The sequence below is a fragment of the Heteronotia binoei genome, chromosome 12 (assembly GCF_032191835.1).
Source record: "Heteronotia binoei isolate CCM8104 ecotype False Entrance Well chromosome 12, APGP_CSIRO_Hbin_v1, whole genome shotgun sequence".
NCBI lineage: Eukaryota > Metazoa > Chordata > Lepidosauria > Squamata > Gekkonidae > Heteronotia > Heteronotia binoei.
Window position 1 is genome coordinate 69,243,323 of NC_083234.1, and position 17,753 is coordinate 69,261,075.

Sequence of the window (17,753 nt, forward strand, 5' to 3'; positions counted from 1 at the left end):
GGAATTAATGTAGAGTGCACCTTTGCTGGAAGAATACTTCGAAGCAGGATAATTAGCCAGCCTCCTGTACATTGGAACTCTGATGCCGTATTTACGAATTATGTATTTTTGTAATATGATGTTATTCTATTATAAACTTTTCATTGTTATGCACAAGGTTTAGTAATTCTGTCACTATGACCTTTCAGGTTGTTTTTTATACGTCGTTGGCGGGTAGCGGCAGGGACTGCACTGCGATGGGCTTTTGCTATACCATGCCTTTGGATTGATGTTTCAGCTGAATCTGAATGCCGCTGCATTCCTTACCTAGCGCTTTCGTGCTGCTCCCGTTGCTCGTTTTCAGTGAGAGTCACACTGAGACTCTTGAGACGCGACAGAAATATCGCAAATAAATAAAAGGGGGTTATTTGCCTCAAATGAAGCCGTTCAAGACCTCCTCCCTCCCTCCCAAGCTTCGGCCGCAGTTTTTGCAACACAAAAGCGTGCTGTTTGGTTCTCCTCAAACCATGCCAAAGGTGCTGGCTGCGTGTCGAAATAAATAAGTAACAGAAGGACCCTCTGCTTTGGGAACGGGCCTCTTGCCCGGCGGGACAGAGCCTGCAAGCTTTCAGCTGCTTTGGCTCCTGACGTGAGCTGCCACCGCCCCAGCTGGCCAAGCACAGCACTCAGTCCCTGCCGTGCATTGATGGGGTTTACTTGCTTATGTAATTTGGCGATCTTTCCCCACACACCTCTCACGCAATTGCATTACTGCTCTGTCTGCGTGCGCGTTGTTCTCTTGCACCTCAGTCAGTTTGTCTCTCTCTGTCTGTCTGTCTCTCTCTATGTGTGTCTCTCTCTCTCTCTCCTGCTGGCTTTAGCATGCATCTCGAGGACCAAGCTCAGCTCTGATTAGTCCATTTCCTTGTTGGCATGGTCTCACCACCAAGGTGTACGTTACAATCAGCCATTTCTTTGTCTACTGAACTGATCGCCCTTATGCAAGGATAAAATTAGGAAAGGGAATTTGCTATACAAGCTCCTGATCTCCCTGGAAGTACAACTGTAATACTGGAGACAGAGCTGTCAGGCTGAAGTTAGTCCACTTGCGGTCTCTATTATGATGGTGATAATTGCAAGAGCCCTGCGGCGCAGAGCGGTAAAGCTGCAGTCCTGCAGTTCAAGCTCTGCTTACGACTCGAGTTCGATCCCGGCGGAAGCTGGCTCATGGTTGACTCAGCCTTCCATCCTTCCGAGGTCAGTACAATGAGTCCCCAGCTTGCTGGGGGGAAGTGTAGATGACTGGGGAAGGCAGTGGCAAACCACCCCATAAAAAAGTCTGCCGTAAAAACGTTGTGAAAGCAACATCACCCCAGAGTTGGAAACGACTGGTGCTTCCACAGGGGACTTCCTTGACCTTTAAGGTTCATACAGGCAGCATCTACTACCGTTTGTGTTGTTTGAGCATACAGTGGTGGCTGCCAGTATAGATGGTTTTAGGTAATGCAACTTCATGAATCTATCCATGGCTATAAATTGTGGTGACTAAAATGGAGCCTCCCTGTTCAGAGGCAGTATACCTCTGAATCCCAGTTGATGAAAGGCCACAGCAAAGCAAGGCTTTGGTCTCTTTGCCCTGCTTGCAGGCCTTCTGCGGCATCTGAGTGGCCATTGTGGGAACCAGGATTTTGGACTGGATGATTCTTTAGTCCCACCCAGCAATGCTCTGCTTATAAACATATTTCTAAGATGCTGGCCTCCACATGAACGTTGTGCTGACATTCTGTTACACAACCATTCCTCCACCATTAAACAGCGCTGGAAAATTAGTTCTGGGAAGGAGAAGCAAAAAGGACAACACTGAGAGTGAGGGAAGGAGGAGGAGGAGGTGATGATGATGATGATGATGATATTGGATTTATATCCCACCCTATACTCTGAATCTAAGAGCCCCATAGGCTCTTAGAGGATTGGCTACATCAGGGAGGTGTGGCCTAATATGCAAAGGAGCTCATGCTACAAAAAAAGTCCTGGTCGTTACAATATCTTATTCTCAACGTGGCCAATTCTTTGGATGTTTAAAGGAACAGACCACTGATCTTTCTACAAACCAGAAAAAGCTCCAGGTTTACATAAAAATTTAAAAAACAATACATGTGGGGGGTTAAACCCCCCCAAATAACAGAAGCAGCACCTGTAACTTTAAGAAACAAAGTACCTTAGTCACTGTTGCTAGACAACCACAACAGTATCACCAGGCTTCCTTTCTGTTAGTAAAATTGCAGCCACCACACAAAAGCCAGTGCGGTAGTGGTTAGAGTTTCAAGATTAGGACCTGGGAAACCTAGGTTCGAATCCCCACTCTGCCATGAAAGATCACTGGGTGACCTTGGGCCAATCACGTGCTCTCAGCTGAAGATGGAAGGCAGATAAAAGGCAGACTGGCTACTGGGTGGGAAGGAGAGAAGAAGGCAAGAAAAGGAGAGAGGCTAAGGGAGCTTTCAGGGAAAGGGAAAAGAAAACAGCGGGGGAAGAGGTCTCCCACTTGTACCTAACCAATGAGATCCATCTTTTACAAGTCAATCTAAAATTTCTGATTACGCAGCACTTCTCGTAAGCCGTGTCCCCTCTAAGCTGAGTTAGTGTGAGCTGGCTCACAGATTTTTAGCCTCCAGTTCACACATTTTTGTCTCAGCTCAGGAAGGATGACCCCAGAGCACACTAATTTATGCAGTGGCTCACAACTTTAATGACAGTAGCTCACAAAGTAGAATTTTTGCTCACAAGACTCTTCAGCTTAGAGGGAACATTGCCCGTAAGTCGTAACATGCTCAACACTTTACACAGCCCTGACCTGGATAATCCAGGCAAGCTTGATCTCCTCAGATTTTGGAGGCTGAGCACGGCCAAACCTGGCAAGTACTTGGATGGGAGACCTCCAAGGAATACCAGAGTCAGGAGGCAGAGGCAGGCTGCATCAGGCCACTTCTCTGAATGTCCTCCATGCCCCAACAGGGGTTGGCAGAAGTTGCCATGATTTCCAGGCATGCACACATGCATACACGCACACGCACACCAATACTCCCTCTAAGCTGTGGAGTCTTGTGAGCAAAATTTCTACTTTGCAAGCTACTGGCATTAAAGTTGTGAGCTACTGAATAAATTAGCTTGCTCTGGGGCCATCTTCCTTGAGCTAGAGGCTAAAAAACTGTGAGCTAGCTTACACTAACTCAGCTTAGGGGGAACAGAAGAACATAAGGGAAGTCATGTTGGATCAGACCAATGGCTCATTCAGTCCAACACTCTGTGTCACACAGTGGCAAAAAAAAACCCAAGTGCCATCAGGAGGTCCACCAGTGGGGTCAGGACACTAGAAGCCCTCCCACTGTGCTCCCCCACACAGCACCCAGAATACAGAGCATCACTGCCCCAGATAGAAGTTCCAACGATAAGCTGTGGCTAACAGCCACTGATGGACAGCTGCTCCATATGCTCATCCAATCCCCTCTTGAAGTCTGCACCCGCTGCTATGCTTGTAGCCGCCGCCACCTCCTGTGGCAACACTAGCATACACATACACACAAAATACCAAAAACAAAATACCAACAACTACTTTACACATGCTATCACAAAATCACTTACAGCAGCCTTGTGAAGTACACAGTGTCACTCCAATATTGCAGTTGAGTTGTTTGGGGGGGGGGGGGGAAGGGAAGGAGGCATGCTTAAGAGCACCCAAATGTGCGGTTCCAATGAGATTTGAACCCACCGCTTCCAACATTGCAGCTGATTCTCTTAGCCATTGTGCTGCACCAGCTGTCTAATCAGGGCAGTCTTTCCAGCTGTAGCATCTGTCTTTGGGACTCTGAAAGCTACCCGGGACACAGATAAGTCACCTTTATCTAAGTTCCATGGCACGAGACTGCCTCAGTCCTACTCAGATTTGCCTCCAAACAAGGCAACCTGTCTCACCATTATATTAGAAATAATTTACTAAATACATGGATAAAATATAAGAAATATGGTGATGAAAGAAAGCCGCTTTGGATAGTGCCAGCAGAAGTAATAAAAATAACAGCTGAAGCTGATGAAGAGAGAGGGACGTCATATAACCAACTGCTCAAGATTCAAGGTGACAAAGTTGAATTAAAATCTGCGGAAGAGTTAAACAACAAGTATGACTGGTTTCAAATGCAACAAATAAAAAGATGGAAAATGATATTAAATCTGTTGGAATTAGACGTGAGCAAACGGAATTGGAAAGGGTTCTGCTTGGAGATAATGAAAAATTAATATCGAAAATATATAAATTATTGTTGAAATGGTCTACAGAAGAAGTAGTAAAATCTCAAATGATTAAATGGGCAATTAATATAAACAAGGAAATACAAATGGATACATGGGAATATCTTTGGAAGAACTCAATGAAAATATCAACATGTCAGAATATTAAAGAGAACTGTTTCAAGATGATGTATAGGTGGTATATGACTCCAAAAAAACTGGCAAAGATGAGTAAAAAGATGTCGGATAGATGTTGGAAATGTAAGAAACATGAAGGTTCTTTTTACCATATGTGGTGGACTTGTGGAAAAGCGAAAAAGTTTTGGCAGATGATACAACAAGAAATATCGCAAATTTGGGGATATGATTTTAAGAAAGTAGCAGAGACTTTTTTATTGGGACTACAAATGGAAAAATTTCCAAAAGAAGATAGAACTTTAATTTGGTACTTGCTCTCAGCTGCTAGGACATTATATGCGCAGTTATGGAAACAAGAAAAAATACCAGAGAAATGGGACTGGATTGTGAAAGTTTTATCATGGAGTGAGATGGATAAACTAACAAGAATTTTAAGAGACTATGATTTGGAAGTGTTTAAGAGGGAATGGAAGAAATTTAGAGGATATATAGAAAAAGAGTGGAATTTGAAAGGACATTGGGCAATCTTTTAACAATGAATTTAAGAAAAAGGGAAATTGAACTTTGATGGGTTAAGGGTACCTTTATAAGTGAACTTAAGTATATGACATCGGCGGTAGTCTTGAAAAGGAGGGAGGGGGGATTAGAAAAATATCATATGGGTTAGCGATTGTAACGATATAATTTGACATTGTTACCATATGTTATTAATAAATTGTTTTAAACCGAAGGCAACCTGATCCTTCTGTCTTTGGTCTGGCTTGTGACATTTCGCTAGCACATGAACTTAATCTCGTTCTGCAGCGAGCTGCATGAGTGTACAGAAGATGCCGCTGAATACGAACAGCCTTTGGAATGTGATTAAAACTAACACTTTGCATTAATCGCTTTGAGAAAATCTGGCAGTCGTTAAAAATATTGTCTTTGTGAAGATGTGTGTAGAGGGCTCTGCCAAGCTCAAAACAGATTTTGGCATGTGTTTAAAATTAATGCTGTGGATTAACTCACTGCGCTAAAACCTGGGATTCATTCAAAAAATGGAACACCCCGCTGCAGTTCAAAAACAGAAGAGGACCAAGTGGGGCGGGGGGGGGGGGCGGGGCAGAGAAGCTCAAATGAATGGGGACAATATTTCCATTTTTGTAACAGGATGTACATTTATATTCTCATTTGGCAGTTTTCAGAGCTTAACATTTGGAAACATATGAAACTGCCTTCTAGCTAGTCAGTACAACAGTTCCTCTAGCTCAGCTCTAACTGCTCTGACCAGCGGCTCTCCAACGCCTAAGGCAAAAAAAGATTTCTCCCAACACCTGCTGTTTACGACAGTTCAGCTGAAGATGCCACGAACCTCACCTGGGAACTTCCGCCAGCAATGCAGGTACTCTGTCACTGAGCCACAGTTCCCTTGGATACATATGACCTTCTCCCAAGTCACAGAACCGATTCATCTAGACCAGGGGTGACCAAACTGACTTAACGTAAGGTCAAAATAGAATGTCAGATGTTTGAGAGCCGCAAGACATGTGTTTGGGAGCTGAAGGGAGGGAGGCAAATAGATGGAGGAGGAGGGAGAAGTGAAAAGAAAGCAACTTTTAACTTTAAATGCATTCTCCAAGCCACTGGCTGGCTTGGCTTGGAGAAGTGACTTAGAGAGAGAAATGCTTGCAAAGGTTGCTAGCAGTGCTCCCAAAAAGAAAGATCCCTCCCAGTTCCCACTACACAAGGTCCTTTACCAGAAGAAGAGGAAGAAGACCGTAGATTTATACCCCGCCCTTCTCTCTGAATCAGAGTCTCAGAGCAGCTTACAATCTCCTATATCTTCTCCCCCCACAACAGACACCCTGTGGGTGGGTGGGGCTGAGAGGGCTCTCACAGCAGCTGCCCTTTCAAGGACAACTCCTGCAAGAGCTATGGCTGACCCAAGCCCATTCCAGAGGGTGCAGGTGGAGGAGTGGGGAATCAAATCCGGTTCTCCCAGATAAGAGTCCGCACACTTAACCACGACACCAAACTGGCTCCCTTAGTGAAGTTGGGAACTTCTGCAGGCAAAGCAGGTGCTTTCTCACTGAGCAACAGCCCCTCGCAGCCCGCAATGGGTCCTTTCGGCCCAAGTACTAGAGTCATTTAAATGGAGACCTCATAGATCTTTTTATTGTTCCTCTCAACCAAAACCAGATTTGCCATTAGTTTGCCATCGTTTCAAAACCGAAAATACTAACGAGGCATCTAAACACGGCTCAACGGAATTCAAATGCCTGGCAAAGAGCTGCCTTCATGTGTTTCTGTCCTGATGTGAATTAAGTTCTTGGATGAGGGATCAGAAACAGAGGGCACACAGAGAATGACGGGATCTGAAGTTACGGCTGGGGGCTCATTTCCACTCTTCAGAAACTTAACAAAACAAAAAAAAGAACGACAAGAAAACGCAGGGCTTGTTCACACGAGAAAATCAGAAAAGAGGGTGGGTGAGCAGGAGAGGAGCTCCTTGGGTGTTCAAGACATCTTGCTCGCACCAGAACGATTTCCCCTGTCGACAAGAGGGCAGTGTTAATGCAGCTATTCAGAAAGGTCAGTCTCTTCCACATGGGCTCGCTGCCCTTTGAGCTCTGCTGCTCAGAAAGGATGACAGACTAACAAGAGCCAGCCAGATGCAGCAGCAGCAACAGCTGGACATGCTTGAACGAAGAATTGCCCCAGTGACCTAGAAAGAGATGGGGAGCGGCCGCCCCGCTGCCCCCAAAGCCGCCCCACCACCACCCTCCTCCACGGTGTCCGGCAGCCCTGCTGCCTGGACCCTTCCACATCCCATGGGCAAAGCTGGAGGAGGGCAGAGAGGGCACCCAGCCAGCACACTGCTTCTGTCGCGCTCTCTGGGCTTCTGCGGCATTCCAGAAGGGAGACGGAGCCAGCGTTGCTCCACCTCCTTTCTGGAAGTTCCATAAGGCAGGCAGAGTGACGCCAGCCGCCCAGTGTACCTCTCAGAGAGCACCGCAGAAGTCACATCACAGCCCAGGCACCCTCCCCACCCTCCTCTGGCTTTGCCCGCGGAGTGGGGGGGTGGAAGGGTGCGGGCAGCGGAACATGGCCTGCCAGGCACCAAGGATGAGGGCAGCATGGCATTTGCCTACAATGCCAGGAGTGGGGAAGGGCCCAATTCGCCCCTCCCGGCCCGGCCCCCTAGGCAAATGCCTAATTTGCCTAGTGGGAGGCCCGCCTCCGCTTGTCTTACAATTGCGGCCAATATGGAGAAAAAACCTGAGTGATTGCTGTTTAGTTTGGCCCTAATTTATTCTGGACTTTGTTTTCCTCCCAACTGCCCGGATAACACTCTGCTCGCCCAAGAAATCATACAAATGAACCTGCCAATGCAAAGTAAGTTCATCTGCATATATCTGAACTGCTGCCCAGTTATTGGAGAGAGCGCTGATCGAAAAGACGTGCCTGATGTCCATTAAGAGACTGATCCCCGGCGACGCTCTTCTTGATTGCAAAGCCTACGGAAGGGCTCCATCAGCTCCAAACCAAAGCGGGTCTGACCACCCAGATCACGAAAAGAGCTGGGCTCGTTCAGGATCCAGCATTGCCCTGTGCAGAAGTGAAAACTCCCGCTGATCTTTCTAAAGTCTTTAACTGCCTTATTTCCACCTCATTAAAAGAGTGTTTTGGAGAGAGGCTTTCCACAATTAAGTGGCTCTGACAGCTTCAGGGACGAGGGCAGCCGGAAGACTGCACCGCCGGCGCCATTCCCCTCCAGCGGCCTGCTTCACCCAGGCTTAGCAGGGATGGGAGGCAAATAAGGGAACCCTGAGCGAGCCGGAAACTTTGGCAAAGGAATAACCAAATACCACAGTTGCAGAAAGCTGGCGGCTACAATCACAGGCTTGGCTCCGGGAAGAAGCCCAGAGGCCGCCATTCCAGAACGGGATGCCGAAAGGAAGAGCCGGGGAGATGCTTCCCCCTTGGCTTCGCTGCTCCTGTGTGGGCACAGAGTGCAGAAGATCTGCGCGCCAATGAACAGAAATTAGCTCTTCTGGCCCAGCAGAAAATGCAGAAGGCTGCTCCAAACTCATCTCCGCTCGATAGGGCCGGATTTCTTTGTGCTGCTCGTTGCGCAAAACAGGCTCTTTCCAGCCTCCAAAAGCATTGGGGGGGGGGGAGAGCTCTAATTGTAGGTCTGCTTGGGGAGGGGGGGAGGAACAACCCCACAGCACCCAGCCTTAAAGGCATCTATCCTGTCCTATGATGCATGCATGTCCTGAGGCAGCTTCTAGACCAGGGGTGGCCAAACGTGCTTACTGTAAGAGCCGCGTAGAATAAATGTCAGACGTTTGAGAGCTGCAAAACTTGAACGTCAAATGTTTGAGAGCCGCAAGGAAAGAAGGCAAGTGGAGGGAGAGGTGGAAAGAAAGCAACTTTAACTTCAAATGTATTCTGCAAGCCACTGGTTGGTTTGGCTTAAAAAGAGATTTAAAGAGATTGATGCCTTCTCCAAGTCAGCAGATGGGGTGGTGAGGGCTATGAGAGCCACACAATATGTGTGAAAGAGCCACATGTGGCTCCTAAGCTGAACTTTTGGCCACCCCTGTTCTAGACCATGAACGCTTCTGATGCAATTAATATGTGAGTGGTCTTTCAGGTTTCCTGAGATTCCCCTCACTTTCTGCTGCAACAGACAAACACGACTACCCCACTGACATGTGCAGCCAATGAGGATGACTTGCTAAGATGTGGTCTCCTGACAACCTGTTAAATTATCCCATTTCCTTTATTCCTGATTGGCTGACCAGTACCCTGATTGGCTTCTAGACACTTAGGAATCTGCTCACCAATTAAGGCTGCCACTGAAGACCTTTCTCTGCAAAGGCACAGGGAATCCACTGGAGATGTGGCTTTCTCTGTGGCTGGAACTCCCACCTGACAGATGTTCAATGGATACTATTTCTGAGGCACTAGACCACGGGTGGCCAAACTGGCTCAGAAGTCACATGTGTCTCTTTCACACATATTGTGTGGCTCCTGAAGCCCCACAACCCTATCAGCTGGCTTGGAAAAGGCATTTCTCTCTTTAAATCACTTCTCCAAACCAAGCCAGCCAGCAGCTTGCAGAATGCATTTAAACTTTAAAAAGTTTAAATGCATTCCCTCCCTCCTTCCTCTCCCATCTATTTGCCTTCCTTCCCTCCCTCCGGCTCTCACATATCTGATGTTCATGTCTTCTGGCTCTCAAACTTCTGATGTGGCTCTTTCATTAAGCAGCCCCTGCACAAGACAAAACCTGTCCTACTTACCCAACCTTTTGGTGGTTAAATTGGGGGGAGGGGGGGCACTGTTTTTACTACAGCTGCTTTAATGGTACTTCTTTCATTTGTTTCTTTTATTGCTCTGCTCAGTGGATTGTGTGCTATATTTTGTACAAGTGGGGGATTTGCAAAGACTTGAGGGTATATCTGATTCTTCCTCCCCCACTATTTCCTTTTTCTCTTCCTTGAAAGCCCCAAGAGCATCTCCCCTTTTCCTTCTTCCTTCTCTCCTTCGCACCCACCAGCCAAGCCACCTTTATCTGCCCTCCCCTGTCTTCAGCTTCCCCTCCTTCCCTCTCCATGGCAGCCTCTCCCAGGAAAACTCTAGGAGGTTCCAGCTGGGCTGGGCTCAGTTATGCAATGTCACAAGTTGGCTGCTGGGCCAGGCCCAGTTACATAGTAGGGAGCCTGCAACGACTTATGGGAGGCAGCTCACTTTCCCCTCTATTCCTCCCCCCCCTACTATTTCCACTTTTCCTCCTCCAGGAAGCCTCATATCCTCACCTTTCCCTGCTTCGTTCTCTCCTTCCCAACAACCAAACAATTATGAGGTATCAAGCTTTCTTTTTTCTCCTACCTTTTGCTGACAGAAACCAAGACTGGAAAGCCAACCATGTTGCTTAGGGTTGCCTAGTTATAGTTACTGAAGGCTGCTTCTTTTACTTTGGATGGTTTTCACACACACACACACACAGCATTTTCTTTTAGATTTCAGATTTCTCAGGTTTGTAGGTTTGGGGCTTTCCTCAGGTTGGCATAAAGACCTATCTTGCCTGTCACTTGTCCCAGTCTCTACATTTAAGTAGATTTGGTCATGTTGAGAATTAGTTATATTGAGATCAGCCACTTCAAATGTCTCTTTGTGCTGAAAGTTGACTTATGCACCTTTGGAGATTGTGTGTGTGTGTGAGTGAAGTGCCATGAAGTCACTCCCAACTTATGGCAACCTTATGAGGTCATGACCTCTGAAATTTCTTATCACTAACTACCTTCCTCTGGTCTTGCAGTCTGAGGGCCGCAGCTTCCTCGATTGAGTCGATCCATCTCGTTTTGGGTCTTTCTCTTTTCCTGCCGCTTTCAACTCTTCCTCGCATTACCATCTTTTCCAGTGACTCTTGTCTTCTTATAATGTGACCACAGTACAATAGTCTAGTTTAGTCATTTTAGCTTCTAGAGAGTGTTCGGGCTTCACTTGATCTATAACCTACTTATTTATCTTTGTGGTGGCCAATGGTATCCGTAAAACTCTCCTCCAACACCACATTCCAGAGGAATCAACTTTCTTCCTGGCAACTCTCTTCATTGTCCAACTTTCATTCCCAGACTTAGTGATGGGGAATGGGGCAGATCACGACTACTCTGATCTGCAACACCCAATCCGTCCTGCTCTCCTAGGGGTTTCCCAGCTTCCTGGAGAGACTTTTCCTAATTTCTAGGGCAGGGGTCCCCAACCCGCAGGCCATAGACCGGTACCGGTCCATAGCCTGTTAGCAACCGGGCCGTGAGTTGTATGTATAATTATTTAATTATATATTACAATGTAGTAATAATAATAAGACGACAACAACAACATTGGATTTATATCCTGCCCTCCACTCCAAATCTCAGGGTGGCTCACAATCTCCTTAATCTTCCTCCCCCACAACAGACAACCTTGTGTGGTGGGTGGGGCTGAGAGGGCTCTCCCAGAATCTGCCCTTTCAAGGACAACTCTGCCAGAGCTATGGCTAATAATAATAATAATAATAATAATAAAGGCCACTCCAGCAGCTGCAAGTGGAGGAATGGGGAATCAAACCCGGTTCTCCCAGATAAGAGACCACACACTTAATTAAAAGTTATAAAGTATTTATTAAAAAGAAAATTTTTAAAAAGCATACTTTTAGCACAGAGCTAGACTGAACAAAGGAAAACAAAAGAACATGGTAAGAAACGCAAATCCTTTGTCCCTGCTCTAAACGTGCCCTGATGGTAAAATATATGACAGGCTGTTTAACTTAACTGTTCTAGTTGCTCTACAGCAGGGGTGGCCAACGATAGCTCTCCAGATGTTTTTGTCTACAACTCCCATCAGTCCCAGCCATTGGCCATGCTGGCTGGGGCTGATGGGAGTTGTAGGCAAAAAACTTCTGGAGAGCTACCGTTGGCCACCCCTGCTCTACAGAGCTCCCACTGCCTTCTAGCATCCTTCAGTCCTTCAGGCTGACCGCATGGTCAAAAAGGTCTGCCTTCTTGCAGGCTCCAGCCCAGAGTCCTCCTGCCAGCTGCATCACAAAAGAAAGAGCTATTTCCTGTTTCCAGAAGATTTCATCCCTTCTGTTTCCCCTTCCCCTTGACCAGGGCTGGTACCAGGGGTTTTGGCGCCCTAGGCAAGGCCCGCCTGCCCCCCCACCCGTGCCCTTCCCCCACCCCCATGGGCCCTGGCCCACCTGCTGCTACCCTCTGGGTTCGTCCTCCGGTGGGATCAGCCTGCCCATCTCTGCCACCGTACTTTGGCCCAACTGGGCAGGTGGGCAAGCTCAGAAGCACACCTCTCTCTCTCTCTCCAGTGGAGGGGGGGGTGGCCCTATAGGGGTGGGAAGGATGGAAGCCATCTGGGGCTTGGAGCTCTGCATCCCTTCGGCCATGCACCCCCACCTCCGGGAGAGCAGGTGATGCACATGGGGGGAGGGGCACGCCTCCTCTCCCTGAACTCTCTCTCTCTCCAGGCCATAATCCGGGAGTAGAACCTCCCTTGGCCCACTGGGCTGCAGCACTGCCCTGGGCTCACGGCTGCAGCCACCACAACTGCCAAGAGCGTGTGAAGCCCATCAGTTCTGCGTGTATTTATTTCAAAAAGTCCTCTCCTGCCTTTCCTCAGGGGCGTGCAGCCCCAAATATAACAGCCAGCCCCGCATCTCCCCCTCCCCCCTCAGAAAGATGCCTGCCTTTCAACCCCTTCCCAAACCTTGCTGGCAAAGAGGTCAGCCTGGCAGTGCCTCCATCTGGATGGAAGATCCCCAGCTTTTCTGATGCTGTGTTCTGCACTGATCCTGACAAAATGCCTCCTTGTCTGACACTTCTGCTACCCGGACGCCATTCTGTTTCTCCACATGTCCTAACAGTAGCCTCTTCTTCAGACTGTAAATTGTGTAGCAAAACAGAGAGAGGGAGAACCGAAACGACTGCTGGCTTTCACACAAATGGAAAACAGCTCCGTCTCTTCCACATTCCTACAGACTGGGACTTGACCAGAGTGCTTTGAGACCAGTAAGGAAGGCAGCAATAGGGAGCTAACCTAAGGCTCTGTTCCAGCGACATGCTTTCTTTGTTTTTACTGCAGCTGCTCTAATGGTGCTCAAATATTTGCAAACTAGAGCTCTGTCACTGTGCCCTGTCACAACCTCTTCTCTCCCCCTCCCTTTATGTCTCTTTGCTTAATATTACGCTTGAGGAAGAGGTCCGATGAACTCAAACGTTTGCTCAATTTGTGGCAGCTTTTTAGCTGGTCTTAATAAGGAGCATTCCACCGTGGCTACTGCTTCCTTTCTGTGCGGTAATAACAAAATTAAAGGCTTTCAGTGATCAGAGCGCTTCCTACATGCTATCTAGTTGCAATCCTTCCAACCGCCTGCTAAGGCAGGCTCTAGACCAGTGTTCCCGCTAAGCTGAGCGAGTGTGAGCTAGCTCACAGTTTTTTAGCCTCCAGCTGACACATTTTTGTCTTAGCTCAGGAAGGGTGGCCCCACAGCAAACTAATGGAGGCCGTGGCCAAATCGCTCACTCACAACTTTAATGCCAGTAGCTCATGAAGCGGGATTTTTGTTGACAAAGACTCTACAGCTTAGAGGGAACATTGCTCCAAACTATTCTTCCAGTACTGCAGGAGGAGACGAGGATCACAGAGAGAGAGACGGGCCTAAAGGACACCTAAGGAATGTCTGCTCGAAATGGGATCTGAACTGACGACCACCCAAATTATGACTCCTACGCTGTCGCGTTATCCCATCTCCTAGCTAATACTTTAAACTTCTTGTCCATGCAACAAGTTGTCCGCTGTCGTTTCTGCTGTCATTGAAGCTTCCTGAGATTTCTGTACCTGCTTTGAAACTGCACAGAGGAAAATTGTTTTGCTTCTCGCTCCTGCCATACCACCCTGGATCTCAAATACTCTTCTACCAATTTCTGCATCTAGGTTGAAAGTCGAGCAAGGAAAACCAGAATAGATATTTTTAAGAGACCTATAATTGCTCCAATTGGACTCCTGAACAGGCAAAAAAGAAAATGCCGGAACACACCTCATGGTGCCATATTTTACATCTGAGGAACCACTGAGATAACCCCTAGCCTCTACATTCTGATCTTTGTTGATTTGCAGCAGGGCAGCAAATCTGGATCTATTTAAATGCAACGGATTCATCCATGAAAGCTGCAGCTGTTGATTTAATGGTAATGCTGAGTCCCTACTGCTGTGTAGTTTTGTTCATGTGTGTACACACACCCAAGCCTCCTTCCCGCCTCTGCCACATCTGATGAAAAGGAAACCTAAAGATGAGTTTTCCCTTCTACTTGGTATCCAAAGCTAACAGCTATTTTGCTCTGCAGGGTGAAACGGCTGTGGCTTTCTTTCTAGCAACAAGAACCACAGACAATTTAATAGGCTCGGCTGGAATCCACATCAGTGCTTCCCCCCCCACCCTGTCTGTATCCTTCACAATCCAGAGACAGTTTCAACTTGCTCCCTTTTTAAGCTGTGCTGGATCTGGTCTGTTAAGGCGTTATGGAACAGTTTCCATACCAGTTTCCCAAAAAATGCATTATTGAGAACATAGGGAGGGGAAAGGTGCTACCCACCTTGCCAAATATGTACATGTTATTTAAGGTGTCAATAGCTGAGCGCAATGATTAGAAGCCAGGTAATTAACATGCCTTCTGAAATTTCAGAAATGAAAATAGAGGTGAGCTTGTAACATTCCCAAATACTCTTTATCAAGGACCATAGTGCATGCCTTCTGATATTATCGTGCCTTATTTCAGAGATGAAAATAGAGACATGCAGGGCTTTTTTTGTATCCGGGACTACTTTTCATATTACAGTAGGCCCTGTAAGAAGAGCCCTGTAAGCTCTTGGAGGATTGGCTACATCAGGGATGTGTGGCCTAATAGGCAAAGGAGTTCCTGCGACTAAAAAAGCCCAGGAGACATGCTTGTAACACCCCAATGCTCTTACTGAGGACCACACTTCAAGTCTCCCCCCCCCCCACACCCCTACTGTTACACGTTGCTGAAGTTCTATCCTCTGTGAGTTACACTGATTTGCTCTACTGACACCTGTTTTCCATTAAACTCAAACGGAATCTGCACTTGCGCCTGAAGACATGCTAGAAAAACAGAACTGTCCTTGTAGGTTATCAATACTTCAGTGGCACGCACACATCAACACTGAGGTCCATGCCTGCACATTAGCGATGATGTGCATTTGCTTCTCACTCTAAGGTTCAACTTCTGCAGACGCTGGGAAGACAGCTGAAGCCAGGAGAATTCTAACTCAATCGGTGATGCCAGAGAGGGAAGAAGAAGCAGACAAGTTCATCGTTCAATTTTGCCTGGGAAAATATCTAAGAAAAATCGTGTTTTAACTATTTAACTGAGGGGGTGACATGATAGAGGTTTACGAGATTATGCATGGGATAGCGAAGGTAGAGGAAGAAGTCCTTTTCTCCCTTTCTCACAATGCAAGAACTCGTGGGTGCTCAATGAAATTGCTGAGCAGTCAGGTTAGAATGGATAAAAGAAAGTACTTCTTCACCCAAAGGGTGATTAACACGTGGAATTAACACTGCAGTTGGTGGTGGCAGCTACAAGCATAGACAGCTTCAAGAGAGGATTGGATCAACATATGGATCAGGGGTTATTAGCCTCAAGATACAGATGGAACTGTCTGGGGCAGTGATGCTCTGTATTCTTGGTGCCTGGGGGGAGGGCAACAGTGGGAGGGCTTCTAGTATCCTGGCCTCACTGGTGGACTTCCTAATGGCACCTGGTTTTTTTGGCCACTGCGTGACACAGAGTGTTGGACTGGATGAGCCATTGGCTTCTCTTATGTTCTTAGGTAGGTAACTGTAGTGGTCTACAGCATACCTGCAGGACCGTCTCTCCCCATGTGAGCCTCGGAGGTCATTGCCATCAGCTGGCCAACATCTTCTGACCATCCCTGGACCAAGAGACGTCCGGCTTGCCTCAACCAGGGCCAGGGCTTTTTTGACCCTGGCCCCAGCCTAGTGGAACCAGGTCCCTCTAGAGGTTCAGGCCCTGCCGGATTTGTTGCCATTCTGGAGGGCCTGTAAGACGGAGCTGTTCCGTCAGGCCTATGGCTGAGGCAAGCGGACGTCCTTATCCTATTGTGTCATCAAACTGGCCTCCCAACACTGTTGCTTAACTCGGGCCAATTACAGTTGACTTAAATGATGTGCCCACACCATGCCATGCCACTTAAATTCAACTTCTGAATTAATGGCTTAACTAGCTTATATTTTAATCTGCTTTAATTGCTTGATTGCTGTATGATTTATTTCTTGATTGTTTTTACTGTTGATGTGATCGTTTTATTGCGTTGAAACCCGCCCTGAGCCCATTATGGGAAAAGGCGGGCTATAAGTTAACAGAAATAAATAAATAAAAACTAGAAGAGTAAGATTTGAGTCCAGTAGAAGCAGGTTTTAATTGATATTTGTATTAGTCTTTAACGGATGTATGCCTCCTTTGGGGAGTTATAAACAGAGATAAAAACAGTAAAAATATGTGTCTAAAAATTATAACCAGGCATTCTTCCCCCCCCCCCCCCCAAAAAAAAAGAACAGTGAGGGACCAAAAAGCAGGCACCGTTCTTGTCAACAAGGACAGCCAAAGCGTGCAGATAAATTGGCTAGCAAGCCCAACCTGTGTATGTTGCCTTGCAAATATCCCATTGAGCTCAAGGTCGTACAGGAACACAATCTAATACTTTCGTTGGTCGACAGCTTAATTTGAAGATAGCCTGTTGCAAGGCATACGTTAATGGCAGAGGAAGTTTTCCAAGCAGAATCTCTCTCCCACCCTCCCTGCCGCCATTTTTTTTTACGTGAGATGGAGATCTTTTGTATCCTTTACATCTACTCCTTCCACGCCACAAGGAAACGGCCCACCCTATCATACTGCATCAGGTCCTGCTGATCCTGAACTGCCCACCAGGAATCCAGCCAGGTTGGTCTGAGCTTGTTTCAGTCCTAAAGCTGAGTCTTGTATAAAAGACTCCAGGTATGGCCCGTGCCCTGAATCGCTACCCGCTTGGTACGACCAGCTGCCATCTACTTTGCTTGTACTATGAATATCTGACCTTGGATCTGTCACTCAAGCCATCACTGTCACTGCCTGCATACTTTATTTGTTTAACATATTTATATAGTGCATTCTCAATTTAAAAAAAAAAACTGAGGAAATTTCCAACCACCTAATTGGGAAAGGCATACAATCTACAATACCAATAAGGAAAAGGCAACCCTGAACTAGAAGTCAAACAAAACCAGCAATCATCAAAAGCTATAACACTTAAAAGCATTAGCAACAATAAACTAACACAAGTAAAAAGTGATACAAAATAGAAGGCAGCAATTATTATTTTTTGGGGGGGGGGCGGGGGGGGGAGAGAACTAGCCTGATAACCATACCAGAAATAAAAACAAAGCAATGAACAAATGCTTGGGAAACAAGCACATCCTGGCCAGGCGCTGAAAGATCAAATTAAGACAAAAAATTGGAATTACGGGGGGATTTTTATTCAGCTGCTCTGGGAAAGGAGTAAGTCGATATCGTGGGTCAATGGTGGAGCCTATCAGAGCAGAACCCAAACTGTAGGAGAATAGCACAGCATAGAGGTTTGGCATTGAAAACGGTAAAATGGATCCATAATCGAGATCCCGCAACGAAGCAGAGTCTGTCACTGGTGGCCACCCGCCTCTTCTCTGAGCGTTGGGGGAGCACAGACCTGAACCTCTAGTGAAGATTCAAATCACTCCACCAAGCTGTTGCTGT

The 17,753-nt window shown here is 46.9% G+C and overlaps 1 protein-coding gene across 1 annotated transcript in view; it reads right to left on the reverse strand.

Annotated features, from left to right (window-relative positions):
• LOC132580027 (collagen alpha-1(XXVII) chain-like) overlaps positions 1-17,753 on the reverse strand; it is a 406,754-nt gene that overhangs the window by 150,342 nt on the left and 238,659 nt on the right.